Here is a 26,235-nt window from a genome sequence, read left to right on the forward strand (position 1 = left end):
CACGCACACACACGCGCGGGCAGATTGTTCAAACTGCACAGACGGTGACGCGAGGATCGATTGGAAACTGTGTCCCAAGCGCTTTGAGTCAGCCAGTGTGAACCAATCAGCCGCGAGCGCTGAGCGCTGAGCGCAGCGCCCCCCGGCTCCATAGCTCAGCGGTTCGAGCACTGGTCTTGTAAACCAGGGGTCGTGTGTTCAACTCTCGCTGGGGCCTCGTCATCCGTACTGCCCGGCCCGACTCTGTTTCAACGCTTGGGATGAGACTGAGGAGCACTTTGTTGGAATCGCTCCACGCCAGTTTGTGGTCCAAGCGGCTCCTTTGGCAGCACGAGCGTTCACCCTCCAACCACCGGATGAACGAGTCGAGCTCAGGAAAAACCCTGTTGGTCTGACCGCTTGCTGCTGTTTTTGTCAATCAAGAGCTTGGGAATTGATGTCTGAAACACCAAGGTCATTACCCTGAAGTGACAGACACCTGTCTCCTCTCAAACCTGTTGAGCTTTTCCTGCAACTTCTGTTTTTGTCACTTACAGCGTTGAGTTGAAATCCACAAACTTCTTTTTTCTGCAGGCAAAGAACGGGGCTGTGTGTGTTCACGGATTTAACTTTGAGATCGCTGACCCCAGTCACTCCAAGCGAGCGAATGACAATTCCCAATTATGTCTGGACAGAAATCACAGAAGCATAGGATCTCTCCAGTTTGGAAACAGGCCATTCCGCCCGACGAGTCGCTCAGTGGTTCTCACTGCTGCCTGACAGCGCTACTAGGGACCCAGGCTCGATTCCAACTGTCGGGAGTCGATTCCGTGTCGAGTTTGCACATTCTCCCAGAGTCTGCGTGGGTTTGCTCGGGTTTCCTCCCACAGTCCAAAGACGTGCAGGTCGAGTGAATTGGCCATTCTAAATTGTCATCGATGCATTATTCAGTGAGAAACGGGTCTGGGCGGGTTACTCTTCAGTGGATCGATGTGGACTTGTTGGGCTGAAGGGCCTGTTTCCACACTGTAGCCAATCTAATTTATTCTAATCTCGTCAACACCGACCCTGCAGAGAGCAATCGACCCAGATTTATTGCGCACACTGCACCATTCTCCATTGAATGCTGACTAATCCACCCTTCCGGGCCCGCACAATCACCGGACACAATGGGACAATGAAGCATGGCCAATCCCGCAAACGCTACACATCTTTGTACTGAGAGCGGTAACCGGAGCAGCCAGAGCAAACCCACGCGCGGGCAGAATGTTCAAACTGCACAGACGGTGACGCGAGGGTCGATTGGAACCTGTGTCCCAAGCGCTTTGAGTCAGCCAGTGTGAACCAATCAGCCGCGAGCGCTGAACGCAGGGCCACCCGGCTGCATAGCTCAGCGGTTAGAGCACTGGTCTTGTAAACCAGGGGTCGTGAGTTCAAATATCACTGGGGTCTCATCATCCGTGCTGCCCGGCCCGGCCAGAGCCGACTCTGTTTCAACGCTCCGGTTTGAGACTGAGGAGCACTTTGTTGGAATCGCTCCACGCCAGTTTGTGGTCCAAGCGGCTCCTTTGGCAGCACGAGCGTTCACCCTCCAACCACCGGATGAACGAGTCGAGTTCAGGAAAAACCCTGTTGGTCTGACAGCTTGCTGCTGTTTTTGTCAATCAAGAGCTTGGGAATTGATGTCTGAAACACCAAGGTCATTACCCTGAAGTGACAGACACCTGTCTCCTCTCAAACCTGTTGAGCTTTTCCTGCAACTTCTGTTTTTGTCACTTACAGCGTTGAGTTGAAATCCACAAACTTCTTTTTTCTGCAGGCAAAGAACGGGGCTGTGTGTGTTCACGGATTTAACTTTGAGATCGCTGCCCCCAGTCACTCCAAGCGAGCGAATGACAATTCCCAATTATGTCTGGACAGAAATCACAGAAGCATAGGATCTCTCCAGTTTGGAAACAGGCCATTCCGCCCGACGAGTCGCTCAGTGGTTCTCACTGCTGCCTGACAGCGCTACTAGGGACCCAGGCTCGATTCCAACTGTCGGGAGTCGATTCCGTGTCGAGTTTGCACATTCTCCCAGAGTCTGCGTGGGTTTGCTCGGGTTTCCTCCCACAGTCCAAAGACGTGCAGGTCGAGTGAATTGGCCATTCTAAATTGTCATCGATGCATTATTCAGTGAGAAACGGGTCTGGGCGTGTTACTCTTCAGAGGATCGATGTGGACTTGTTGGGCTGAAGGGCCTGTTTCCACACTGTAGCCAATCTAATTTATTCTAATCTCGTCAACACCGACCCTGCAGAGAGCAATCGACCCAGATCCATTCCGCACACTGCATCATTCTCCATTGAATGCTGACTAATCCACCCTTCCGGGCCCGCACAATCACCGGACACAATGGGACAATGAAGCATGGCCAATCCCGCAGAAGGTACACATCTTTGTACTGAGATCGGTAACCGGAGCAGCCGGAGCAAACCCACGCACACACACGCGCGGGCAGAATGTTCAAACTGCACAGACGGTGACGCGAGGGTCGATTGGAACCTGTGTCCCAAGCGCTTTGAGTCAGCCAGTGTGAACCAATCAGCCGCGAGCGCTGAGCGCTGAGCGCAGCGCCACCCGGCTCTATAGCTCAGCGGTTAGAGCACTGGTCTTGTAAACCAGGGGTCGTGAGTTCAAATCTCACTGGGGCCTCATCATCCGTGCTGCCCAGCCCGACCAAAGCCGACTCTGTTTCAACGCTCGGGATGAGACTGAGGAGCACTTTGTTGGAATCGCTCCACGCCAGTTTGTGGTCCAAGCGGCTCCTTTGTCAGCACGAGCGTTCACCCTCCAACCACCGGATGAACGAGTCGAGCTCGGAAAAAACCCTGTTGGTCTGACAGCTTGCTGCTGTTTTTGTCAATCAAGAGCTTGGGAATTGATGTCTGAAACACCAAGGTCATTACCCTGAAGTGACAGACACCTGTCTCCTCTCAAACCTGTTGAGCTTTTCATGCAACTTCTGTTTTTGTCACTTACAAAAGCGTTGAGTTGAAATCCACAAACTTCTTTTTTCTGCAGGCAAAGAACGGGGCTGTGTGTGTTCACGGATTTAACTTTGAGATCGCTGACCCCAGTCACTCCAAGCGAGCGAATGACAATTCCCAATTATGTCTGGATAGAAATCATAGAAGCATAGGATCTCTCCTGTTTGGAAACAGGCCATTCCGCCCGACGAGTCGCTCAGTGGTTCTCACTGCTGCCTGACAGCGCTACTAGGGACCCAGGCTCGATTCCAACTGTCGGGAGTCGATTCCGTGTCGAGTTTGCACATTCTCCCAGAGTCTGCGTGGGTTTGCTCGGGTTTCCTCCCACAGTCCAAAGACGTGCAGGTCGAGTGAATTGGCCATTCGAAATTGTCATCGATGCATTATTCAGTGAGAAACGGGTCTGGGCGGGTTACTCTTCAGAGGATCGATGTGGACTTGTTGGGCTGAAGGGCCTGTTTCCACACTGTAGCCAATCTAATTTATTCTAATCTCGTCAACACCGACCCTGCAGAGAGCAATCGACCCAGATCCATTACGCACACTGCATCATTCTCCATTGAATGCTGACTAATCCACCCTTCCGGGCCCGCACAATCACCGGACACAATGGGACAATGAAGCATGGCCAATCCCGCAAAAGCTACACATCTTTGTACTGAGATCGGTAACCGGAGCAGCCGGAGCAAACCCACGCACACACACGCGCGGGCAGAATGTTCAAACTGCACAGACGGTGACGCGAGGGTCGATTGGAAACTGTGTCCCAAGCGCTTTGAGTCAGCCAGTGTGAACCAATCAGCCGCGAGCGCTGAGCGCAGCGCCACCCGGCTCCATAGCTCAGCGGTTAGAGCACTGGTTTTGTAAACCAGCGGTCGTGAGTTCAAATCTCACTGGGGCCTCGTCATCCGTGCTGCCCGGCCCGGCCAGGCCCGACTCTGTTTCAACGCTTGGGATGAGACTGAGGAGCACATTGTTGGAATCGCTCCACGCCAGTTTGTGGTCCAAGCGGCTCCTTTGGCAGGACGAGCGTTCACCCCCCAACCACCGGATGAACGAGTCGAGCTCAGGAAAACCCCTGTTGGACTGACTGCTTGCTGCTGTTTTTGTCAATCAAGAGCTTGGGAATTGATGTCTGAAACAGCAAGGTCATTACCCTGAAGTGACAGACACCTGTCTCCTCTCAAACCTGTTGAGCTTTTCCTGCAACTTCTGTTTTTGTCACTTACAGCGTTGAGTTGAAATCCACAAACTTCTTTTTTCTGCAGGCAAAGAACGGGGCTGTGTGTGTTCACGGATTGAACTTTGAGATCGCTGTCCCCAGTCACTCCAAGCGAGCGAATGACAATTCCCAATTATGTCTGGACAGAAATCACAGAAGCATAGGATCTCTCCAGTTTGGAAACAGGCCATTCCGCCCGACGAGTCGCTCAGTGGTTCTCACTGCTGCCTGACAGCGCTACTAGGGACCCAGGCTCGATTCCAACTGTCGGGAGTCGATTCCGTGTCGAGTTTGCACATTCTCCCAGAGTCTGCGTGGGTTTGCTCGGGTTTCCTCCCACAGTCCAAAGACGTGCAGGTCGAGTGAATTGGCCATTCTAAATTGTCATCGATGCATTATTCAGTGAGAAACGGGTCTGGGCGGGTTACTCTTCAGAGGATCGATGTGGACTTGTTGGGCTGAAGGGCCTGTTTCCACACTGTAGCCAATCTAATTTATTCTAATCTCGTCAACACCGACCCTGCAGAGAGCAATCGACCCAGATCCATTGCGCACACTGCATCATTCTCCATTGAATGCTGACTAATCCACCCTTCCGGGCCCGCACAATCACCGGACACAATGGGACAATGAAGCATGGCCAATCCCGCAAACGCTACACATCTTTGTACTGAGTGCGGTAACCGGAGCAGCCGGAGCAAACCCACGCGCCGGCAGAATGTTCAAACTGCACAGACGGTGACGCGAGGGTCGATTGGAACCTGTGTCCCAAGCGCTTTGAGTCAGCCAGTGTGAACCAATCAGCCGCGAGCGCTGAGCGCAGCGCCACCCGGCTCCATAGCTCAGCGGTTAGAGCACTGGTTTTGTAAACCAGGGGTCGTGAGTTCAAATCTCACTGGGGCCTCGTCATCCGTGCTGCCCGGCCCGGCGCGGCCAGAGCCGGTTCTGTTTCAACGGTCGGGATGAGACTGAGGAGCACTTTGTTGGAATCGCTCCACGCCAGTTTGTGGTCCAAGCGGCTCCTTTGGCAGCACGAGCGTTCACCCCCCAACCACCGGATGAACGAGTCGAGCTCAGGAAAAAACCTGTTGGACTGACTGCTTGCTGCTGTTTTTGTCAATCAAGAGCTTGGGAATTGATGTCTGAAACACCAAGGTCATTACCCTGAAGTGACAGACACCTGTCTCCTCTCAAACCTGTTGAGCTTTTCCTGCAACTTCTGTTTTTGTCACTTACAGCGTTGAGTTGAAATCCACAAACTTCTTTTTTCTGCAGGCAAAGAACGGGGCTGTGTGTGTTCACGGATTTAACTTTGAGATCGCTGTCCCCAGTCACTCCAAGCGAGCGAATGACAATTCCCAATTATGTCTGGACAGAAATCACAGAAGCATAGGATCTCTCCAGTTTGGAAACAGGCCATTCCGCCCGACGAGTCGCTCAGTGGTTCTCACTGCTGCCTGACAGCGCTACTAGGGACCCAGGCTCGATTCCAACTGTCGGGAGTCGATTCCGTGTCGAGTTTGCACATTCTCCCAGAGTCTGCGTGGGTTTGCTCGGGTTTCCTCCCACAGTCCAAAGACGTGCAGGTCGAGTGAATTGGCCATTCTAAATTGTCATCGATGCATTATTCAGTGAGAAACGGGTCTGGGCGGGTTACTCTTCAGAGGATCGATGTGGACTTGTTGGGCTGAAGGGCCTGTTTCCACACTGTAGCCAATCTAATTTATTCTAATCTCGTCAACACCGACCCTGCAGAGAGCAATCGACCCAGATCCATTGCGCACACTGCATCATTCTCCATTGAATGCTGACTAATCCACCCTTCCGGGCCCGCACAATCACCGGACACAATGGGACAATGAAGCATGGCCAATCCCGCAAACGCTACACATCTTTGTACTGAGTGCGGTAACCGGAGCAGCCGGAGCAAACCCACGCGCCGGCAGAATGTTCAAACTGCACAGACGGTGACGCGAGGGTCGATTGGAACCTGTGTCCCAAGCGCTTTGAGTCAGCCAGTGTGAACCAATCAGCCGCGAGCGCTGAGCGCAGCGCCACCCGGCTCCATAGCTCAGCGGTTAGAGCACTGGTTTTGTAAACCAGGGGTCGTGAGTTCAAATCTCACTGGGGCCTCGTCATCCGTGCTGCCCGGCCCGGCGCGGCCAGAGCCGGTTCTGTTTCAACGCTCGGGATGAGACTGAGGAGCACTTTGTTGGAATCGCTCCACGCCAGTTTGTGGTCCAAGCGGCTCCTTTGGCCGCACGAGCGTTCACCCCCCAACCACCGGATGAACGAGTCGAGCTCAGGAAAACCCCTGTTGGACTGACTGCTTGCTGCTGTTTTTGTCAATCAAGAGCTTGGGAATTGATGTCTGAAACAGCAAGGTCATTACCCTGAAGTGACAGACACCTGTCTCCTCTCAAACCTGTTGAGCTTTTCCTGCAACTTCTGTTTTTGTCACTTACAGCGTTGAGTTGAAATCCACAAACTTCTTTTTTCTGCAGGCAAAGAACGGGGCTGTGTGTGTTCACGGATTTAACTTTGAGATCGCTGACCCCAGTCACTCCAAGCGAGCGAATGACAATTCCCAATTATGTCTGGACAGAAATCACAGAAGCATAGGATCTCTCCAGTTTGGAAACAGGCCATTCCGCCCAACGAGTCGCTCAGTGGTTCTCACTGCTGCCTCACAGCGCTACTAGGGACCCAGGCTCGATTCCAACTGTCGGGAGTCGATTCCGTGTCGAGTTTGCACATTCTCCCAGAGTCTGCGTGGGTTTGCTCCGGTTTCCTCCCACAGTCCAAAGACGGGCAGGTCGAGTGAATTGGCCATTCTAAATTGTCATCGATGCATTATTCAGTGAGAAACGGGTCTGGGCGGGTTACTCTTCAGAGGATCGATGTGGACTTGTTGGGCTGAAGGGCCTGTTTCCACACTGTACCAATCTAATTTACTCTAATCTCGTCAACACCGACCCTGCAGAGAGCAATCGACCCAGATCCATTCCGCACACTGCATCATTCTCCATTGAAAGCTGACTAATCCACCCTTCCGGGCCCGCACAATCACCGGACACAATGGGACAATGAAGCATGGCCAATCCCGCAGAAGCTACACATCTTTGTACTGAGATCGGTAACCGGAGCAGCCGGAGCAAACCCACGCACACACACGCGCGGGCAGATTGTTCAAACTGCACAGACGGTGACGCGAGGATCGATTGGAAACTGTGTCCCAAGCGCTTTGAGTCAGCCAGTGTGAACCAATCAGCCGCGAGCGTTGAGCGCTGAGCGCAGCGCCCCCCGGCTCCATAGCTCAGCGGTTCGAGCACTGGTCTTGTAAACCAGGGGTCGTGTGTTCAAATCTCGCTGGGGCCTCGTCATCCGTACTGCCCGGCCCGACTCTGTTTCAACGCTTGGGATGAGACTGAGGAGCACTTTGTTGGAATCGCTCCACGCCAGTTTGTGGTCCAAGCGGCTCCTTTGGCAGCACGAGCGTTCACCCTCCAACCACCGGATGAACGAGTCGAGCTCAGGAAAAACCCTGTTGGTCTGACCGCTTGCTGCTGTTTTTGTCAATCAAGAGCTTGGGAATTGATGTCTGAAACACCAAGGTCATTACCCTGAAGTGACAGACACCTGTCTCCTCTCAAACCTGTTGAGCTTTTCCTGCAACTTCTGTTTTTGTCACTTACAGCGTTGAGTTGAAATCCACAAACTTCTTTTTTCTGCAGGCAAAGAACGGGGCTGTGTGTGTTCACGGATTTAACTTTGAGATCGCTGACCCCAGTCACTCCAAGCGAGCGAATGACAATTCCCAATTATGTCTGGACAGAAATCACAGAAGCATAGGATCTCTCCAGTTTGGAAACAGGCCATTCCGCCCGACGAGTCGCTCAGTGGTTCTCACTGCTGCCTGACAGCGCTACTAGGGACCCAGGCTCGATTCCAACTGTCGGGAGTCGATTCCGTGTCGAGTTTGCACATTCTCCCAGAGTCTGCGTGGGTTTGCTCCGGTTTCCTCCCACAGTCCAAAGACGGGCAGGTCGAGTGAATTGGCCATTCTAAATTGTCATCGATGCATTATTCAGTGAGAAACGGGTCTGGGCGGGTTACTCTTCAGTGGATCGATGTGGACTTGTTGGTCTGAAGGGCCTGTTTCCACACTGTAGCCAATCTAATTTATTCTAATCTCGTCAACACCGACCCTGCAGAGAGCAATCGACCCAGATTTATTGCGCACACTGCACCATTCTCCATTGAATGCTGACTAATCCACCCTTCCGGGCCCGCACAATCACCGGACACAATGGGACAATGAAGCATGGCCAATCCCGCAAACGCTACACATCTTTGTACTGAGAGCGGTAACCGGAGCAGCCAGAGCAAACCCACGCGCGGGCAGAATGTTCAAACTGCACAGACGGTGACGCGAGGGTCGATTGGAACCTGTGTCCCAAGCGCTTTGAGTCAGCCAGTGTGAACCAATCAGCCGCGAGCGCTGAACGCAGGGCCACCCGGCTGCATAGCTCAGCGGTTAGAGCACTGGTCTTGTAAACCAGGGGTCGTGAATTCAAATATCACTGGGGTCTCGTCATCCGTGCTGCCCGGCCCGGCCAGAGCCGACTCTGTTTCAACGCTCCGGTTTGAGACTGAGGAGCACTTTGTTGGAATCGCTCCACGCCAGTTTGTGGTCCAAGCGGCTCCTTTGGCAGCACGAGCGTTCACCCTCCAACCACCGGATGAACGAGTCGAGTTCAGGAAAAACCCTGTTGGTCTGACAGCTTGCTGCTGTTTTTGTCAATCAAGAGCTTGGGAATTGATGTCTGAAACACCAAGGTCATTACCCTGAAGTGACAGACACCTGTCTCCTCTCAAACCTGTTGAGCTTTTCCTGCAACTTCTGTTTTTGTCACTTACAGCGTTGAGTTGAAATCCACAAACTTCTTTTTTCTGCAGGCAAAGAACGGGGCTGTGTGTGTTCACGGATTTAACTTTGAGATCGCTGTCCCCAGTCACTCCAAGCGAGCGAATGACAATTCCCAATTATGTCTGGACAGAAATCACAGAAGCATAGGATCTCTCCAGTTTGGAAACAGGCCATTCCGCCCGACGAGTCGCTCAGTGGTTCTCACTGCTGCCTGACAGCGCTACTAGGGACCCAGGCTCGATTCCAACTGTCGGGAGTCGATTCCGTGTCGAGTTTGCACATTCTCCCAGAGTCTGCGTGGGTTTGCTCGGGTTTCCTCCCACAGTCCAAAGACGTGCAGGTCGAGTGAATTGGCCATTCTAAATTGTCATCGATGCATTATTCAGTGAGAAACGGGTCTGGGCGGGTTACTCTTCAGTGGATCGATGTGGACTTGTTGGGCTGAAGGGCCTGTTTCCACACTGTAGCCAATCTAATTTATTCTAATCTCGTCAACACCGACCCTGCAGAGAGCAATCGACCCAGATCCATTACGCACACTGCATCATTCTCCATTGAATGCTGACTAATCCACCCTTCCGGACCCGCACAATCACCGGACACAATGGGACAATGAAGCATGGCCAATCCCGCAAACGCTACACATCTTTGTACTGAGTGCGGTATCCGGAGCAGCCGGAGCAAACCCACGCGCGGGTAGAATGTTCAAACTGCACAGACGGTGACGCGAGGGTCGATTGGAACCTGTGTCCCAAGCGCTTTGAGTCAGCCAGTGTGAACCAATCAGCCGCGAGCGCGGAGCGCAGCGCCGCCCGGCTCCATAGCTCAGCGGTTCGAGCACTAGTTTTGTAAACCAGGGGTCGTGAGTTCAAATCTCACTGGGGCCTCGTCATCCGTGCTGCCCGGCCCGGCCCGGCCCGGCCAGAGCCGACTCTGTTTCAACGGTCGGGATGAGACTGAGGAGCACTTTGTTGGAATCGCTCCACGCCAGTTTGTGGTCCAAGCGGCTCCTTTGGCAGCACGTGCGTTCACCCTCCAACCACCGGATGAACGAGTCGAGCTCAGAAAAAACCCTGTTGGTCTGACTGCTTGCTGCTGTTTTTGTCAATCAAGAGCTTGGGAATTGATGTCTGAAACACCAAGGTCATTACCCTGAAGTGACAGACACCTGTCTCCTCTCAAACCTGTTGAGCTTTTCCTGCAACTTCTGTTTTTGTCACTTACAGCGTTGAGTTGAAATCCACAAACTTCTTTTTTCTGCAGGCAAAGAACGGGGCTGTGTGTGTTGACGGATTTAACTTTGAGATCGCTGACCCCAGTCACTCCAAGCGAGCGAATGACAATTCCCAATTATGTCTGGACAGAAATCACAGAAGCATAGGATCTCTCCAGTTTGGAAACAGGCCATTCCGCCCGACGAGTCGCTCAGTGGTTCTCACTGCTGCCTGACAGCGCTACTAGGGACCCAGGCTCGATTCCAACTGTCGGGAGTCGATTCCGTGTCGAGTTTGCACATTCTCCCAGAGTCTGCGTGGGTTTGCTCGGGTTTCCTCCCACAGTCCAAAGACGTGCAGGTCGAGTGAATTGGCCATTCTAAATTGTCATCGATGCATTATTCAGTGAGAAACGGGTCTGGGCGGGTTACTCTTCAGAGGATCGATGTGGACTTGTTGGGCTGAAGGGCCTGTTTCCACACTGTAGCCAATCTAATTTATTCTAATCTCGTCAACACTGACCCTGCAGAGAGCAATCGACCCAGATCCATTGCGCACACTGCATCATTCTCCATTGAATGCTGACTAATCCACCCTTCCGGGCCCGCACAATCACCGGACACAATGGGACAATGAAGCATGGCCAATCCCGCAAACGCTACACATCTTTGTACTGAGAGCGGTAACCGGAGCAGCCGGAGCAAACCCACGCGCGGGCAGAATGTTCAAACTGCACAGACGGTGACGCGAGGGTCGATTGGAACCTGTGTCCCAAGCGCTTTGAGTCAGCCAGTGTGAACCAATCAGCCGCGAGCGCTGAGCGCTGAGCGCAGCGCCACCCGGCTCCATAGCTCAGCGGTTAGAGCACTGGTTTTGTAAACCAGGGGTCGTGAGTTCAAATCTCACTGGGGCCTCGTCATCCGTGCTGCCCGGCCCGGCCCGGCCAGAGCCGACTCTGTTTCAACGCTCGGGATGAGACTGAGGAGCACTTTGTTGGAATCGCTCCACGCCAGTTTGTGGTCCAAGCGGCTCCGTTGGCAGCACGAGCGTTCACCCTCCAACCACCGGATGAACGAGTCGAGCTCAGAAAAAACCCTGTTGGTCTGACAGCTTGCTGCTGTTTTTGTCAATCAAGAGCTTGGGAATTGATGTCTGAAACACCAAGGTCATTACCCTGAAGTGACAGACACCTGTCTCCTCTCAAACCTGTTGAGCTTTTCCTGCAACTTCTGTTTTTGTCACTTACAGCTTTGAGTTGAAATCAACAAACTACATTTTTCTGCAGGCAAAGAACGGGGCTGTGTGTGTTGACGGATTTAACTTTGAGATCGCTGACCCCAGTCACTCCAAGCGAGCGAATGACAATTCCCAATTATGTCTGGACAGAAATCACAGAAGCATAGGATCTCTCCAGTTTGGAAACAGGCCATTCCGCCCGACGAGTCGCTCAGTGGTTCTCACTGCTGCCTGACAGCGCTACTAGGGACCCAGGCTCGATTCCAACTGTCGGGAGTCGATTCCGTGTCGAGTTTGCACATTCTCCCAGAGTCTGCGTGGGTTTGCTCGGGTTTCCTCCCACAGTCCAAAGACGTGCAGGTCGAGTGAATTGGCCATTCTAAATTGTCATCGATGCATTATTCAGTGAGAAACGGGTCTGGGCGGGTTACTCTTCAGTGGATCGATGTGGACTTGTTGGGCTGAAGGGCCTGTTTCCACACTGTAGCCAATCTAATTTATTCTAATCTCGTCAACACCGACCCTGCAGAGAGCAATCGACCCAGATCCATTGCGCACACTGCATCATTCTCCATTGAATGCTGACTAATCCACCCTTCCGGACCCGCACAATCACCGGACACAATGGGACAATGAAGCATGGCCAATCCCGCAAACGCTACACATCTTTGTACTGAGTGCGGTATCCGGAGCAGCCGGAGCAAACCCACGCGCGGGTAGAATGTTCAAACTGCACAGACGGTGACGCGAGGGTCGATTGGAACCTGTGTCCCAAGCGCTTTGAGTCAGCCAGTGTGAACCAATCAGCCGCGAGCGCGGAGCGCAGCGCCGCTCGGCTCCATAGCTCAGCGGTTCGAGCACTGGTTTTGTAAACCAGGGGTCGTGAGTTCAAATCTCACTGGGGCCTCGTCATCCGTGCTGCCCGGCCCGGCCCGGCCCGGCCAGAGCCGACTCTGTTTCAACGGTCGGGATGAGACTGAGGAGCACTTTGTTGGAATCGCTCCACGCCAGTTTGTGGTCCAAGCGGCTCCTTTGGCAGCACGAGCGTTCACCCTCCAACCACCGGATGAACGAGTCGAGCTCAGAAAAAACCCTGTTGGTCTGACTGCTTGCTGCTGTTTTTGTCAATCAAGAGCTTGGGAATTGATGTCTGAAACACCAAGGTCATTACCCTGAAGTGACAGACACCTGTCTCCTCTCAAACCTGTTGAGCTTTTCCTGCAACTTCTGTTTTTGTCACTTACAGCGTTGAGTTGAAATCCACAAACTTCTTTTTTCTGCAGGCAAAGAACGGGGCTGTGTGTGTTGACGGATTTAACTTTGAGATCGCTGACCCCAGTCACTCCAAGCGAGCGAATGACAATTCCCAATTATGTCTGGACAGAAATCACAGAAGCATAGGATCTCTCCAGTTTGGAAACAGGCCATTCCGCCCGACGAGTCGCTCAGTGGTTCTCACTGCTGCCTGACAGCGCTACTAGGGACCCAGGCTCGATTCCAACTGTCGGGAGTCGATTCCGTGTCGAGTTTGCACATTCTCCCAGAGTCTGCGTGGGTTTGCTCGGGTTTCCTCCCACAGTCCAAAGACGTGCAGGTCGAGTGAATTGGCCATTCTAAATTGTCATCGATGCATTATTCAGTGAGAAACGGGTCTGGGCGGGTTACTCTTCAGAGGATCGATGTGGACTTGTTGGGCTGAAGGGCCTGTTTCCACACTGTAGCCAATCTAATTTATTCTAATCTCGTCAACACTGACCCTGCAGAGAGCAATCGACCCAGATCCATTGCGCACACTGCATCATTCTCCATTGAATGCTGACTAATCCACCCTTCCGGGCCCGCACAATCACCGGACACAATGGGACAATGAAGCATGGCCAATCCCGCAAACGCTACACATCTTTGTACTGAGAGCGGTAACCGGAGCAGCCGGAGCAAACCCACGCGCGGGCAGAATGTTCAAACTGCACAGACGGTGACGCGAGGGTCGATTGGAACCTGTGTCCCAAGCGCTTTGAGTCAGCCAGTGTGAACCAATCAGCCGCGAGCGCTTAGCGCAGCGCCACCCGGCTCCATAGCTCAGCGGTTAGAGCACTGGTCTTGTAAACCAAGGGTCGTGAGTTCAAAACTCACGAGGGCCTCGTCATACGTGCTGCCCGGCCCAACCAAAACCGACTCTGTTTCAACGCTCGGGATGAGACTGAGGAGCACTTTGTTGGAATCGCTCCACGCCAGTTTGTGCTCCAAGCGGCTCCTTTGGCAGCACGAGCGTTCACCCCCCAACCACCGGATGAACGAGTCGAGCTCAGGAAAAAACCTGTTGGACTGACTGCTTGCTGCTGTTTTTGTCAATCAAGAGCTTGGGAATTGATGTCTGAAACACCAAGGTCATTACCCTGAAGTGACAGACACCTGTCTCCTCTCAAACCTGTTGAGCTTTTCCTGCAACTTCTGTTTTTGTCACTTACAGCGTTGAGTTGAAATCCACAAACTTCTTTTTTCTGCAGGCAAAGAACGGGGCTGTGTGTGTTCACGGATTTAACTTTGAGATCGCTGTCCCCAGTCACTCCAAGCGAGCGAATGACAATTCCCAATTATGTCTGGACAGAAATCACAGAAGCATAGGATCTCTCCAGTTTGGAAACAGGCCATTCCGCCCGACGAGTCGCTCAGTGGTTCTCACTGCTGCCTGACAGCGCTACTAGGGACCCAGGCTCGATTCCAACTGTCGGGAGTCGATTCCGTGTCGAGTTTGCACATTCTCCCAGAGTCTGCGTGGGTTTGCTCCGGTTTCCTCCCACAGTCCAAAGACGTGCAGGTCGAGTGAATTGGCCATTCTAAATTGTCATCGATGCATTATTCAGTGAGAAACGGGTCTGGGCGGGTTACTCTTCAGTGGATCGATGTGGACTTGTTGGGCTGAAGGGCCTGTTTCCACACTGTAGCCAATCTAATTTATTCTAATCTCGTCAACACCGACCCTGCAGAGAGCAATCGACCCAGATCCATTGCGCACACTGCATCATTCTCCATTGAATGCTGACTAATCCACCCTTCCGGACCCGCACAATCACCGGACACAATGGGACAATGAAGCATGGCCAATCCCGCAAACGCTACACATCTTTGTACTGAGTGCGGTATCCGGAGCAGCCGGAGCAAACCCACGCACACACACGCGCGGGCAGATTGTTCAAACTGCACAGACGGTGACGCGAGGATCGATTGGAAACTGTGTCCCAAGCGCTTTGAGTCAGCCAGTGTGAACCAATCAGCCGCGAGCGCTGAGCGCTGAGCGCAGCGCCCCCCGGCTCCATAGCTCAGCGGTTCGAGCACTGGTCTTGTAAACCAGGGGTCGTGTGTTCAAATCTCACTGGGGCCTCGTCATCCGTACTGCCCGGCCCGACTCTGTTTCAACGCTTGGGATGAGACTGAGGAGCACTTTGTTGGAATCGCTCCACGCCAGTTTGTGGTCCAAGCGGCTCCTTTGGCAGCACGAGCGTTCACCCTCCAACCACCGGATGAACGAGTCGAGCTCAGGAAAAACCCTGTTGGTCTGACCGCTTGCTGCTGTTTTTGTCAATCAAGAGGTTGGGAATTGATGTCTGAAACACCAAGGTCATTACCCTGAAGTGACAGACACCTGTCTCCTCTCAAACCTGTTGAGCTTTTCCTGCAACTTCTGTTTTTGTCACTTACAGCGTTGAGTTGAAATCCACAAACTTCTTTTTTCTGCAGTCAAAGAACGGGGCTGTGTGTGTTCACGGATTTAACTTTGAGATCGCTGACCCCAGTCACTCCAAGCGAGCGAATGACAATTCCCAATTATGTCTGGACAGAAATCACAGAAGCATAGGATCTCTCCAGTTTGGAAACAGGCCATTCCGCCCGACGAGTCGCTCAGTGGTTCTCACTGCTGCCTGACAGCGCTACTAGGGACCCAGGCTCGATTCCAACTGTCGGGAGTCGATTCCGTGTCGAGTTTGCACATTCTCCCAGAGTCTGCGTGGGTTTGCTCGGGTTTCCTCCCACAGTCCAAAGACGTGCAGGTCGAGTGAATTGGCCATTCTAAATTGTCATCGATGCATTATTCAGTGAGAAACGGGTCTGGGCGGGTTACATTTCAGAGGATCGATGTGGACTTGTTGGGCTGAAGGGCCTGTTTCCACACTGTAGCCAATCTAATTTATTCTAATCTCGTCAACACCGACCCTGCAGAGAGCAATCGACCCAGATCCATTGCGCACACTGCATCATTCTCCATTGAATGCTGACTAATCCACCCTTCCGGGCCCGCACAATCACCGGACACAATGGGACAATGAAGCATGGCCAATCCCGCAAACGCTACACATCTTTGTACTGAGTGCGGTATCCGGAGCAGCCGGAGCAAACCCACGCGCCGGCAGAATGTTCAAACTGCACAGACGGTGACGCGAGGGTCGATTGGAACCTGTGTCCCAAGCGCTTTGAGTCAGCCAGTGTGAACCAATCAGCCGCGAGCGCTGAGCGCAGCGCCACCCGGCTCCATAGCTCAGCGGTTAGAGCACTGGTTTTGTAAACCAGGGGTCGTGAGTTCAAATCTCACTGGGGCCTCGTCATCCGTGCTGCCCGGCCCGGCGCGGCCAGAGCCGGTTCTGTTTCAACGCTCGGGATGAGACTGAGGAGCACTTTGTTGGAATCGCTCCACGCCAGTTTGTGGTCCAAGCGGCTCCTTTGGCCGCACGAGCGTTCACCCCCCAACCACCGGATGAACGAGTCGAGCTCAGGAAAACCCCTGTTGGACTGACTGCTTGCTGCTGTTTTTGTCAATCAAGAGCTTGGGAATTGATGTCTGAAACAGCAAGGTCATTACCCTGAAGTGACAGACACCTGTCTCCTCTCAAACCTGTTGAGCTTTTCCTGCAACTTCTGTTTTTGTCACTTACAGCGTTGTGTTGAAATCCACAAACTTCTTTTTTCTGCAGGCAAAGAACGGGGCTGTGTGTGTTCACGGATTTAACTTTGAGATCGCTGACCCCAGTCACTCCAAGCGAGCGAATGACAATTCCCAATTATGTCTGGACAGAAATCACAGAAGCATAGGATCTCTCCAGTTTGGAAACAGGCCATTCCGCCCAACGAGTCGCTCAGTGGTTCTCACTGCTGCCTGACAGCGCTACTAGGGACCCAGGCTCGATTCCAACTGTCGGGAGTCGATTCCGTGTCGAGTTTGCACATTCTCCCAGAGTCTGCGTGGGTTTGCTCCGGTTTCCTCCCACAGTCCAAAGACGGGCAGGTCGAGTGAATTGGCCATTCTAAATTGTCATCGATGCATTATTCAGTGAGAAACGGGTCTGGGCGGGTTACTCTTCAGAGGATCGATGTGGACTTGTTGGGCTGAAGGGCCTGTTTCCACACTGTACCAATCTAATTTACTCTAATCTCGTCAACACCGACCCTGCAGAGAGCAATCGACCCAGATCCATTCCGCACACTGCATCATTCTCCATTGAAAGCTGACTAATCCACCCTTCCGGGCCCGCACAATCACCGGACACAATGGGACAATGAAGCATTGCCAATCCCGCAGAAGCTACACATCTTTGTACTGAGATCGGTAACCGGAGCAGCCGGAGCAAACCCACGCACACACACGCGCGGGCAGATTGTTCAAACTGCACAGACGGTGACGCGAGGATCGATTGGAAACTGTGTCCCAAGCGCTTTGAGTCAGCCAGTGTGAACCAATCAGCCGCGAGCGCTGAGCGCTGAGCGCAGCGCCCCCCGGCTCCATAGCTCAGCGGTTCGAGCACCGGTCTTGTAAACCAGGGGTCGTGTGTTCAACTCTCGCTGGGGCCTCGTCATCCGTACTGCCCGGCCCGACTCTGTTTCAACGCTTGGGATGAGACTGAGGAGCACTTTGTTGGAATCGCTCCACGCCAGTTTGTGGTCCAAGCGGCTCCTTTGGCAGCACGAGCGTTCACCCTCCAACCACCGGATGAACGAGTCGAGCTCAGGAAAAACCCTGTTGGTCTGACCGCTTGCTGCTGTTTTTGTCAATCAAGAGCTTGGGAATTGATGTCTGAAACACCAAGGTCATTACCCTGAAGTGACAGACACCTGTCTCCTCTCAAACCTGTTGAGCTTTTCCTGCAACTTCTGTTTTTGTCACTTACAGCGTTGAGTTGAAATCCACAAACTTCTTTTTTCTGCAGGCAAAGAACGGGGCTGTGTGTGTTCACGGATTTAACTTTGAGATCGCTGACCCCAGTCACTCCAAGCGAGCGAATGACAATTCCCAATTATGTCTGGACAGAAATCACAGAAGCATAGGATCTCTCCAGTTTGGAAACAGGCCATTCCGCCCGACGAGTCGCTCAGTGGTTCTCACTGCTGCCTGACAGCGCTACTAGGGACCCAGGCTCGATTCCAACTGTCGGGAGTCGATTCCGTGTCGAGTTTGCACATTCTCCCAGAGTCTGCGTGGGTTTGCTCGGGTTTCCTCCCACAGTCCAAAGACGTGCAGGTCGAGTGAATTGGCCATTCTAAATTGTCATCGATGCATTATTCAGTGAGAAACGGGTCTGGGCGGGTTACTCTTCAGTGGATCGATGTGGACTTGTTGGGCTGAAGGGCCTGTTTCCACACTGTAGCCAATCTAATTTATTCTAATCTCGTCAACACCGACCCTGCAGAGAGCAATCGACCCAGATTTATTGCGCACACTGCACCATTCTCCATTGAATGCTGACTAATCCACCCTTCCGGGCCCGCACAATCACCGGACACAATGGGACAATGAAGCATGGCCAATCCCGCAAACGCTACACATCTTTGTACTGAGAGCGGTAACCGGAGCAGCCAGAGCAAACCCACGCGCGGGCAGAATGTTCAAACTGCACAGACGGTGACGCGAGGGTCGATTGGAACCTGTGTCCCAAGCGCTTTGAGTCAGCCAGTGTGAACCAATCAGCCGCGAGCGCTGAACGCAGGGCCACCCGGCTGCATAGCTCAGCGGTTAGAGCACTGGCCTTGTAAACCAGGGGTCGTGAGTTCAAATATCACTGGGGTCTCATCATCCGTGCTGCCCGGCCCGGCCAGAGCCGACTCTGTTTCAACGCTCCGGTTTGAGACTGAGGAGCACTTTGTTGGAATCGCTCCACGCCAGTTTGTGGTCCAAGCGGCTCCTTTGGCAGCACGAGCGTTCACCCTCCAACCACCGGATGAACGAGTCGAGTTCAGGAAAAACCCTGTTGGTCTGACAGCTTGCTGCTGTTTTTGTCAATCAAGAGCTTGGGAATTGATGTCTGAAACACCAAGGTCATTACCCTGAAGTGACAGACACCTGTCTCCTCTCAAACCTGTTGAGCTTTTCCTGCAACTTCTGTTTTTGTCACTTACAGCGTTGAGTTGAAATCCACAAACTTCTTTTTTCTGCAGGCAAAGAACGGGGCTGTGTGTGTTCACGGATTTAACTTTGAGATCGCTGACCCCAGTCACTCCAAGCGAGCGAATGACAATTCCCAATTATGTCTGGACAGAAATCACAGAAGCATAGGATCTCTCCAGTTTGGAAACAGGCCATTCCGCCCGACGAGTCGCTCAGTGGTTCTCACTGCTGCCTGACAGCGCTACTAGGGACCCAGGCTCGATTCCAACTGTCGGGAGTCGATTCCGTGTCGAGTTTGCACATTCTCCCAGAGTCTGCGTGGGTTTGCTCGGGTTTCCTCCCACAGTCCAAAGACGTGCAGGTCGAGTGAATTGGCCATTCTAAATTGTCATCGATGCATTATTCAGTGAGAAACGGGTCTGGGCGGGTTACTCTTCAGTGGATCGATGTGGACTTGTTGGGCTGAAGGGCCTGTTTCCACACTGTAGCCAATCTAATTTATTCTAATCTCGTCAACACTGACCCTGCAGAGAGCAATCGACCCAGATCCATTGCGCACACTGCATCATTCTCCATTGAATGCTGACTAATCCACCCTTCCGGGCCCGCACAATCACCGGACACAATGGGACAATGAAGCATGGCCAATCCCGCAAACGCTACACATCTTTGTACTGAGAGCGGTAACCGGAGCAGCCGGAGCAAACCCACGCGCGGGCAGAATGTTCAAACTGCACAGACGGTGACGCGAGGGTCGATTGGAACCTGTGTCCCAAGCGCTTTGAGTCAGCCAGTGTGAACCAATCAGCCGCGAGCGCTAAGCGCAGCGCCACCCGGCTCCATAGCTCAGCGGTTAGAGCACTGGTCTTGTAAACCAAGGGTCGTGAGTTCAAAACTCACGAGGGCCTCGTCATCCGTGCTGCCCGGCCCGACCAAAACCGGCTCTGTTTCAACGCTCGGGATGAGACTGAGGAGCACTTTGTTGGAATCGCTCCACGCCAGTTTGTGCTCCAAGCGGCTCCTTTGGCAGCACGAGCGTTCACCCCCCAACCACCGGATGAACGAGTCGAGCTCAGGAAAAAACCTGTTGGACTGACTGCTTGCTGCTGTTTTTGTCAATCAAGAGCTTGGGAATTGATGTCTGAAACACCAAGGTCATTACCCTGAAGTGACAGACACCTGTCTCCTCTCAAACCTGTTGAGCTTTTCCTGCAACTTCTGTTTTTGTCACTTACAGCGTTGAGTTGAAATCCACAAACTTCTTTTTTCTGCAGGCAAAGAACGGGGCTGTGTGTGTTCACGGATTTAACTTTGAGATCGCTGTCCCCAGTCACTCCAAGCGAGCGAATGACAATTCCCAATTATGTCTGGACAGAAATCACAGAAGCATAGGATCTCTCCAGTTTGGAAACAGGCCATTCCGCCCGACGAGTCGCTCAGTGGTTCTCACTGCTGCCTGACAGTGCTACTAGGGACCCAGGCTCGATTCCAACTGTCGGGAGTCGATTCCGTGTCGAGTTTGCACATTCTCCCAGAGTCTGCGTGGGTTTGCTCGGGTTTCCTCCCACAGTCCAAAGACGTGCAGGTCGAGTGAATTGGCCATTCTAAATTGTCATCGATGCATTATTCAGTGAGAAACGGGTCTGGGCGTGTTACTCTTCAGAGGATCGATGTGGACTTGTTGGGCTGAAGGGCCTGTTTCCACACTGTAGCCAATCTAATTTATTCTAATCTCGTCAACACCGACCCTGCAGAGAGCAATCGACCCAGATCCATTCCGCACACTGCATCATTCTCCATTGAATGCTGACTAATCCACCCTTCCGGGCCCGCACAATCACCGGACACAATGGGACAATGAAGCATGGCCAATCCCGCAGAAGGTACACATCTTTGTACTGAGATCGGTAACCGGAGCAGCCGGAGCAAACCCACGCACACACACGCGCGGGCAGAATGTTCAAACTGCACAGACGGTGACGCGAGGGTCGATTGGAACCTGTGTCCCAAGCGCTTTGAGTCAGCCAGTGTGAACCAATCAGCCGCGAGCGCTGAACGCAGCGCCACCCGGCTCCATAGCTCAGCGGTTAGAGCACTGGTCTTGTAAACCAGGGTTCGTGAGTTCAAATCTCACTGGGGCCTCGTCATCCGTGCTGCCCGGCGCGGCCCGGCCAGAGCCGACTCTGTTTCAACGCTCGGGATGAGACTGAGGAGCACTTTGTTGGAATCGCTCCACGCCAGTTGGTGGTCCAAGCGGCTCCTTTGGCAGCACGAGCGTTCACCCTCCAACCACCGGATGAACGAGTCGAGCTCAGAAAAAACCCTGTTGGTCTGACAGCTTGCTGCTGTTTTTGTCAATCAAGAGCTTGGGAATTGATGTCTGAAACACCAAGGTCATTACCCTGAAGTGACAGACACCTGTCTCCTCTCAAACCTGTTGAGCTTTTCCTGCAACTTCTGTTTTTGTCACTTACAGCGTTGAGTTGAAATCCACAAACTTCTTTTTTCTGCAGGCAAAGAACGGGGCTGTGTGTGTTCACGGATTTAACTTTGAGATCGCTGACCCCAGTCACTCCAAGCGAGCGAATGACAATTCCCAATTATGTCTGGACAGAAATCACAGAAGCATAGGATCTCTCCAGTTTGGAAACAGGCCATTCCGCCCGACGAGTCGCTCAGTGGTTCTCACTGCTGCCTGACAGCGCTACTAGGGACCCAGGCTCGATTCCAACTGTCGGGAGTCGATTCCTGTCGAGTTTGCACATTCTCCCAGAGTCTGCGTGGGTTTGCTCGGGTTTCCTCCCACAGTCCAAAGACGTGCAGGTCGAGTGAATTGGCCATTCTAAATTGTCATCGATGCATTATTCAGTGAGAAACGGGTCTGGGCGGGTTACTCTTCAGAGGATCGATGTGGACTTGTTGGGCTGAAGGGCCTGTTTCCACACTGTAGCCAATCTAATTTATTCTAATCTCGTCAACACTGACCCTGCAGAGAGCAATCGACCCAGATCCATTGCGCACACTGCATCATTCTCCATTGAATGCTGACTAATCCACCCTTCCGGGCCCGCACAATCACCGGACACAATGGGACAATGAAGCATGGCCAATCCCGCAAACGCTACACATCTTTGTACTGAGAGCGGTAACCGGAGCAGCCGGAGCAAACCCACGCGCGGGCAGAATGTTCAAACTGAACAGACGGTGACGCGAGGGTCGATTGGAACCTGTGTCCCAAGCGCTTTGAGTCAGCCAGTGTGAACCAATCAGCCGCGAGCGCTAAGCGCAGCGCCACCCGGCTCCATAGCTCAGCGGTTAGAGCACTGGTCTTGTAAACCAAGGGTCGTGAGTTCAAAACTCACGAGGGCCTCGTCATCCGTGCTGCCCGGCCCGACCAAAACCGACTCTGTTTCAACGCTCGGGATGAGACTGAGGAGCACTTTGTTGGAATCGCTCCACGCCAGTTTGTGCTCCAAGCGGCTCCTTTGGCAGCACGAGCGTTCACCCCCCAACCACCGGATGAACGAGTCGAGCTCAGGAAAAAACCTGTTGGACTGACTGCTTGCTGCTGTTTTTGTCAATCAAGAGCTTGGGAATTGATGTCTGAAACACCAAGGTCATTACCCTGAAGTGACAGACACCTGTCTCCTCTCAAACCTGTTGAGCTTTTCCTGCAACTTCTGTTTTTGTCACTTACAGCGTTGAGTTGAAATCCACAAACTTCTTTTTTCTGCAGGCAAAGAACGGGGCTGTGTGTGTTCACGGATTTAACTTTGAGATCGCTGTCCCCAGTCACTCCAAGCGAGCGAATGACAATTCCCAATTATGTCTGGACAGAAATCACAGAAGCATAGGATCTCTCCAGTTTGGAAACAGGCCATTCCGCCCGACGAGTCGCTCAGTGGTTCTCACTGCTGCCTGACAGTGCTACTAGGGACCCAGGCTCGATTCCAACTGTCGGGAGTCGATTCCGTGTCGAGTTTGCACATTCTCCCAGAGTCTGCGTGGGTTTGCTCGGGTTTCCTCCCACAGTCCAAAGACGTGCAGGTCGAGTGAATTGGCCATTCTAAATTGTCATCGATGCATTATTCAGTGAGAAACGGGTCTGGGCGTGTTACTCTTCAGAGGATCGATGTGGACTTGTTGGGCTGAAGGGCCTGTTTCCACACTGTAGCCAATCTAATTTATTCTAATCTCGTCAACACCGACCCTGCAGAGAGCAATCGACCCAGATCCATTCCGCACACTGCATCATTCTCCATTGAATGCTGACTAATCCACCCTTCCGGGCCCGCACAATCACCGGACACAATGGGACAATGAAGCATGGCCAATCCCGCAGAAGGTACACATCTTTGTACTGAGATCGGTAACCGGAGCAGCCGGAGCAAACCCACGCACACACACGCGCGGGCAGAATGTTCAAACTGCACAGACGGTGACGCGAGGGTCGATTGGAACCTGTGTCCCAAGCGCTTTGAGTCAGCCAGTGTGAACCAATCAGCCGCGAGCGCTGAGCGCTGAGCGGCGCGGCACCCGGCTCCATAGCTCAGCGGTTAGAGCACTGGTCTTGTAAACCAAGGGTCGTGAGTTCAAAACTCACGAGGGCCTCGTCATCCGTGCTGCCCGGCCCGACCAAAACCGACTCTGTTTCAACGCTCGGGATGAGACTGAGGAGCACTTTGTTGGAATCGCTCCACGCCAGTTTGTGCTCCAAGCGGCTCCTTTGGCAGCACGAGCGTTCACCCCCCAACCACCGGATGAACGAGTCGAGCTCAGGAAAAAACCTGTTGGACTGACTGCTTGCTGCTGTTTTTGTCAATCAAGAGCTTGGGAATTGATGTCTGAAACACCAAGGTCATTACCCTGAAGTGACAGACACCTGTCTCCTCTCAAACCTGTTGAGCTTTTCCTGCAACTTCTGTTTTTGTCACTTACAGCGTTGAGTTGAAATCCACAAACTTCTTTTTTCTGCAGGCAAAGAACGGGGCTGTGTGTGTTCACGGATTTAACTTTGAGATCGCTGTCCCCAGTCACTCCAAGCGAGCGAATGACAATTCCCAATTATGTCTGGACAGAAATCACAGAAGCATAGGATCTCTCCAGTTTGGAAACAGGCCATTCCGCCCGACGAGTCGCTCAGTGGTTCTCACTGCTGCCTGACAGTGCTACTAGGGACCCAGGCTCGATTCCAACTGTCGGGAGTCGATTCCGTGTCGAGTTTGCACATTCTCCCAGAGTCTGCGTGGGTTTGCTCGGGTTTCCTCCCACAGTCCAAAGACGTGCAGGTCGAGTGAATTGGCCATTCTAAATTGTCATCGATGCATTATTCAGTGAGAAACGGGTCTGGGCGGGTTACTCTTCAGTGGATCGATGTGGACTTGTTGGGCTGAAGGGCCTGTTTCCACACTGTAGCCAATCTAATTTATTCTAATCTCGTCAACACCGACCCTGCAGAGAGCAATCGACCCAGATTTATTGCGCACACTGCACCATTCTCCATTGAATGCTGACTAATCCACCCTTCCGGGCCCGCACAATCACCGGACACAATGGGACAATGAAGCATGGCCAATCCCGCAAACGCTACACATCTTTGTACTGAGAGCGGTAACCGGAGCAGCCAGAGCAAACCCACGCGCGGGCAGAATGTTCAAACTGCACAGACGGTGACACGAGGGTCGATTGGAACCTGTGTCCCAAGCGCTTTGAGTCAGCCAGTGTGAACCAATCAGCCGCGAGCGCTGAACGCAGGGCCACCCGGCTGCATAGCTCAGCGGTTAGAGCACTGGCCTTGTAAACCAGGGGTCGTGAGTTCAAATATCACTGGGGTCTCATCATCCGTGCTGCCCGGCCCGGCCAGAGCCGACTCTGTTTCAACGCTCCGGTTTGAGACTGAGGAGCACTTTGTTGGAATCGCTCCACGCCAGTTTGTGGTCCAAGCGGCTCCTTTGGCAGCACGAGCGTTCACCCTCCAACCACCGGATGAACGAGTCGAGTTCAGGAAAAACCCTGTTGGTCTGACAGCTTGCTGCTGTTTTTGTCAATCAAGAGCTTGGGAATTGATGTCTGAAACACCAAGGTCATTACCCTGAAGTGACAGACACCTGTCTCCTCTCAAACCTGTTGAGCTTTTCCTGCAACTTCTGTTTTTGTCACTTACAGCGTTGAGTTGAAATCCACAAACTTCTTTTTTCTGCAGGCAAAGAACGGGGCTGTGTGTGTTCACGGATTTAACTTTGAGATCGCTGACCCCAGTCACTCCAAGCGAGCGAATGACAATTCCCAATTATGTCTGGACAGAAATCACAGAAGCATAGGATCTCTCCAGTTTGGAAACAGGCCATTCCGCCCGACGAGTCGCTCAGTGGTTCTCACTGCTGCCTGACAGCGCTACTAGGGACCCAGGCTCGATTCCAACTGTCGGGAGTCGATTCCTGTCGAGTTTGCACATTCTCCCAGAGTCTGCGTGGGTTTGCTCGGGTTTCCTCCCACAGTCCAAAGACGTGCAGGTCGAGTGAATTGGCCATTCTAAATTGTCATCGATGCATTATTCAGTGAGAAACGGGTCTGGGCGGGTTACTCTTCAGAGGATCGATGTGGACTTGTTGGGCTGAAGGGCCTGTTTCCACACTGTAGCCAATCTAATTTATTCTAATCTCGTCAACACTGACCCTGCAGAGAGCAATCGACCCAGATCCATTGCGCACACTGCATCATTCTCCATTGAATGCTGACTAATCCACCCTTCCGGGCCCGCACAATCACCGGACACAATGGGACAATGAAGCATGGCCAATCCCGCAAACGCTACACATCTTTGTACTGAGAGCGGTAACCGGAGCAGCCGGAGCAAACCCACGCGCGGGCAGAATGTTCAAACTGAACAGACGGTGACGCGAGGGTCGATTGGAACCTGTGTCCCAAGCGCTTTGAGTCAGCCAGTGTGAACCAATCAGCCGCGAGCGCTAAGCGCAGCGCCACCCGGCTCCATAGCTCAGCGGTTAGAGCACTGGTCTTGTAAACCAAGGGTCGTGAGTTCAAAACTCACGAGGGCCTCGTCATCCGTGCTGCCCGGCCCGACCAAAACCGACTCTGTTTCAACGCTCGGGATGAGACTGAGGAGCACTTTGTTGGAATCGCTCCACGCCAGTTTGTGCTCCAAGCGGCTCCTTTGGCAGCACGAGCGTTCACCCCCCAACCACCGGATGAACGAGTCGAGCTCAGGAAAAAACCTGTTGGACTGACTGCTT

General features: G+C 52.9%; 21 non-coding genes across 21 annotated transcripts; all 21 read left to right on the forward strand.

Moving 5' to 3' along the window:
* The first annotated feature begins 144 nt into the window (after window positions 1-144).
* Window positions 145-217, forward strand: trnat-ugu (transfer RNA threonine (anticodon UGU)). Its single transcript has one exon. It is a non-coding gene; the product is annotated as a tRNA-Thr (tRNA).
* Window positions 218-1,358: 1,141 nt separating this feature from the next.
* On the forward strand, window positions 1,359-1,431 carry trnat-ugu (transfer RNA threonine (anticodon UGU)). Its single transcript has one exon. It is a non-coding gene; the product is annotated as a tRNA-Thr (tRNA).
* A 1,169-nt stretch (window positions 1,432-2,600) lies between these two features.
* trnat-ugu (transfer RNA threonine (anticodon UGU)) lies at window positions 2,601-2,673 on the forward strand. Its single transcript has one exon. It is a non-coding gene; the product is annotated as a tRNA-Thr (tRNA).
* Window positions 2,674-3,837: 1,164 nt separating this feature from the next.
* Window positions 3,838-3,910, forward strand: trnat-ugu (transfer RNA threonine (anticodon UGU)). The gene has a single exon. It is a non-coding gene; the product is annotated as a tRNA-Thr (tRNA).
* A 1,151-nt stretch (window positions 3,911-5,061) lies between these two features.
* trnat-ugu (transfer RNA threonine (anticodon UGU)) lies at window positions 5,062-5,134 on the forward strand. The gene has a single exon. It is a non-coding gene; the product is annotated as a tRNA-Thr (tRNA).
* Window positions 5,135-6,290: 1,156 nt separating this feature from the next.
* On the forward strand, window positions 6,291-6,363 carry trnat-ugu (transfer RNA threonine (anticodon UGU)). The gene has a single exon. It is a non-coding gene; the product is annotated as a tRNA-Thr (tRNA).
* A 1,172-nt stretch (window positions 6,364-7,535) lies between these two features.
* On the forward strand, window positions 7,536-7,608 carry trnat-ugu (transfer RNA threonine (anticodon UGU)). The gene has a single exon. It is a non-coding gene; the product is annotated as a tRNA-Thr (tRNA).
* A 1,141-nt stretch (window positions 7,609-8,749) lies between these two features.
* On the forward strand, window positions 8,750-8,822 carry trnat-ugu (transfer RNA threonine (anticodon UGU)). Its single transcript has one exon. It is a non-coding gene; the product is annotated as a tRNA-Thr (tRNA).
* A 1,152-nt stretch (window positions 8,823-9,974) lies between these two features.
* Window positions 9,975-10,047, forward strand: trnat-ugu (transfer RNA threonine (anticodon UGU)). The gene has a single exon. It is a non-coding gene; the product is annotated as a tRNA-Thr (tRNA).
* Window positions 10,048-11,215: 1,168 nt separating this feature from the next.
* On the forward strand, window positions 11,216-11,288 carry trnat-ugu (transfer RNA threonine (anticodon UGU)). Its single transcript has one exon. It is a non-coding gene; the product is annotated as a tRNA-Thr (tRNA).
* A 1,156-nt stretch (window positions 11,289-12,444) lies between these two features.
* trnat-ugu (transfer RNA threonine (anticodon UGU)) lies at window positions 12,445-12,517 on the forward strand. Its single transcript has one exon. It is a non-coding gene; the product is annotated as a tRNA-Thr (tRNA).
* Window positions 12,518-13,678: 1,161 nt separating this feature from the next.
* trnat-ugu (transfer RNA threonine (anticodon UGU)) lies at window positions 13,679-13,751 on the forward strand. The gene has a single exon. It is a non-coding gene; the product is annotated as a tRNA-Thr (tRNA).
* Window positions 13,752-14,919: 1,168 nt separating this feature from the next.
* trnat-ugu (transfer RNA threonine (anticodon UGU)) lies at window positions 14,920-14,992 on the forward strand. The gene has a single exon. It is a non-coding gene; the product is annotated as a tRNA-Thr (tRNA).
* A 1,141-nt stretch (window positions 14,993-16,133) lies between these two features.
* Window positions 16,134-16,206, forward strand: trnat-ugu (transfer RNA threonine (anticodon UGU)). The gene has a single exon. It is a non-coding gene; the product is annotated as a tRNA-Thr (tRNA).
* A 2,386-nt stretch (window positions 16,207-18,592) lies between these two features.
* Window positions 18,593-18,665, forward strand: trnat-ugu (transfer RNA threonine (anticodon UGU)). Its single transcript has one exon. It is a non-coding gene; the product is annotated as a tRNA-Thr (tRNA).
* A 1,152-nt stretch (window positions 18,666-19,817) lies between these two features.
* Window positions 19,818-19,890, forward strand: trnat-ugu (transfer RNA threonine (anticodon UGU)). Its single transcript has one exon. It is a non-coding gene; the product is annotated as a tRNA-Thr (tRNA).
* Window positions 19,891-21,051: 1,161 nt separating this feature from the next.
* On the forward strand, window positions 21,052-21,124 carry trnat-ugu (transfer RNA threonine (anticodon UGU)). Its single transcript has one exon. It is a non-coding gene; the product is annotated as a tRNA-Thr (tRNA).
* A 1,155-nt stretch (window positions 21,125-22,279) lies between these two features.
* trnat-ugu (transfer RNA threonine (anticodon UGU)) lies at window positions 22,280-22,352 on the forward strand. Its single transcript has one exon. It is a non-coding gene; the product is annotated as a tRNA-Thr (tRNA).
* Window positions 22,353-23,520: 1,168 nt separating this feature from the next.
* trnat-ugu (transfer RNA threonine (anticodon UGU)) lies at window positions 23,521-23,593 on the forward strand. Its single transcript has one exon. It is a non-coding gene; the product is annotated as a tRNA-Thr (tRNA).
* A 1,151-nt stretch (window positions 23,594-24,744) lies between these two features.
* trnat-ugu (transfer RNA threonine (anticodon UGU)) lies at window positions 24,745-24,817 on the forward strand. The gene has a single exon. It is a non-coding gene; the product is annotated as a tRNA-Thr (tRNA).
* A 1,151-nt stretch (window positions 24,818-25,968) lies between these two features.
* trnat-ugu (transfer RNA threonine (anticodon UGU)) lies at window positions 25,969-26,041 on the forward strand. Its single transcript has one exon. It is a non-coding gene; the product is annotated as a tRNA-Thr (tRNA).
* The last annotated feature ends 194 nt before the right edge of the window (window positions 26,042-26,235 follow it).

Source organism: Chiloscyllium punctatum, chromosome 34 (assembly GCF_047496795.1).
Source record: "Chiloscyllium punctatum isolate Juve2018m chromosome 34, sChiPun1.3, whole genome shotgun sequence".
NCBI lineage: Eukaryota > Metazoa > Chordata > Chondrichthyes > Orectolobiformes > Hemiscylliidae > Chiloscyllium > Chiloscyllium punctatum.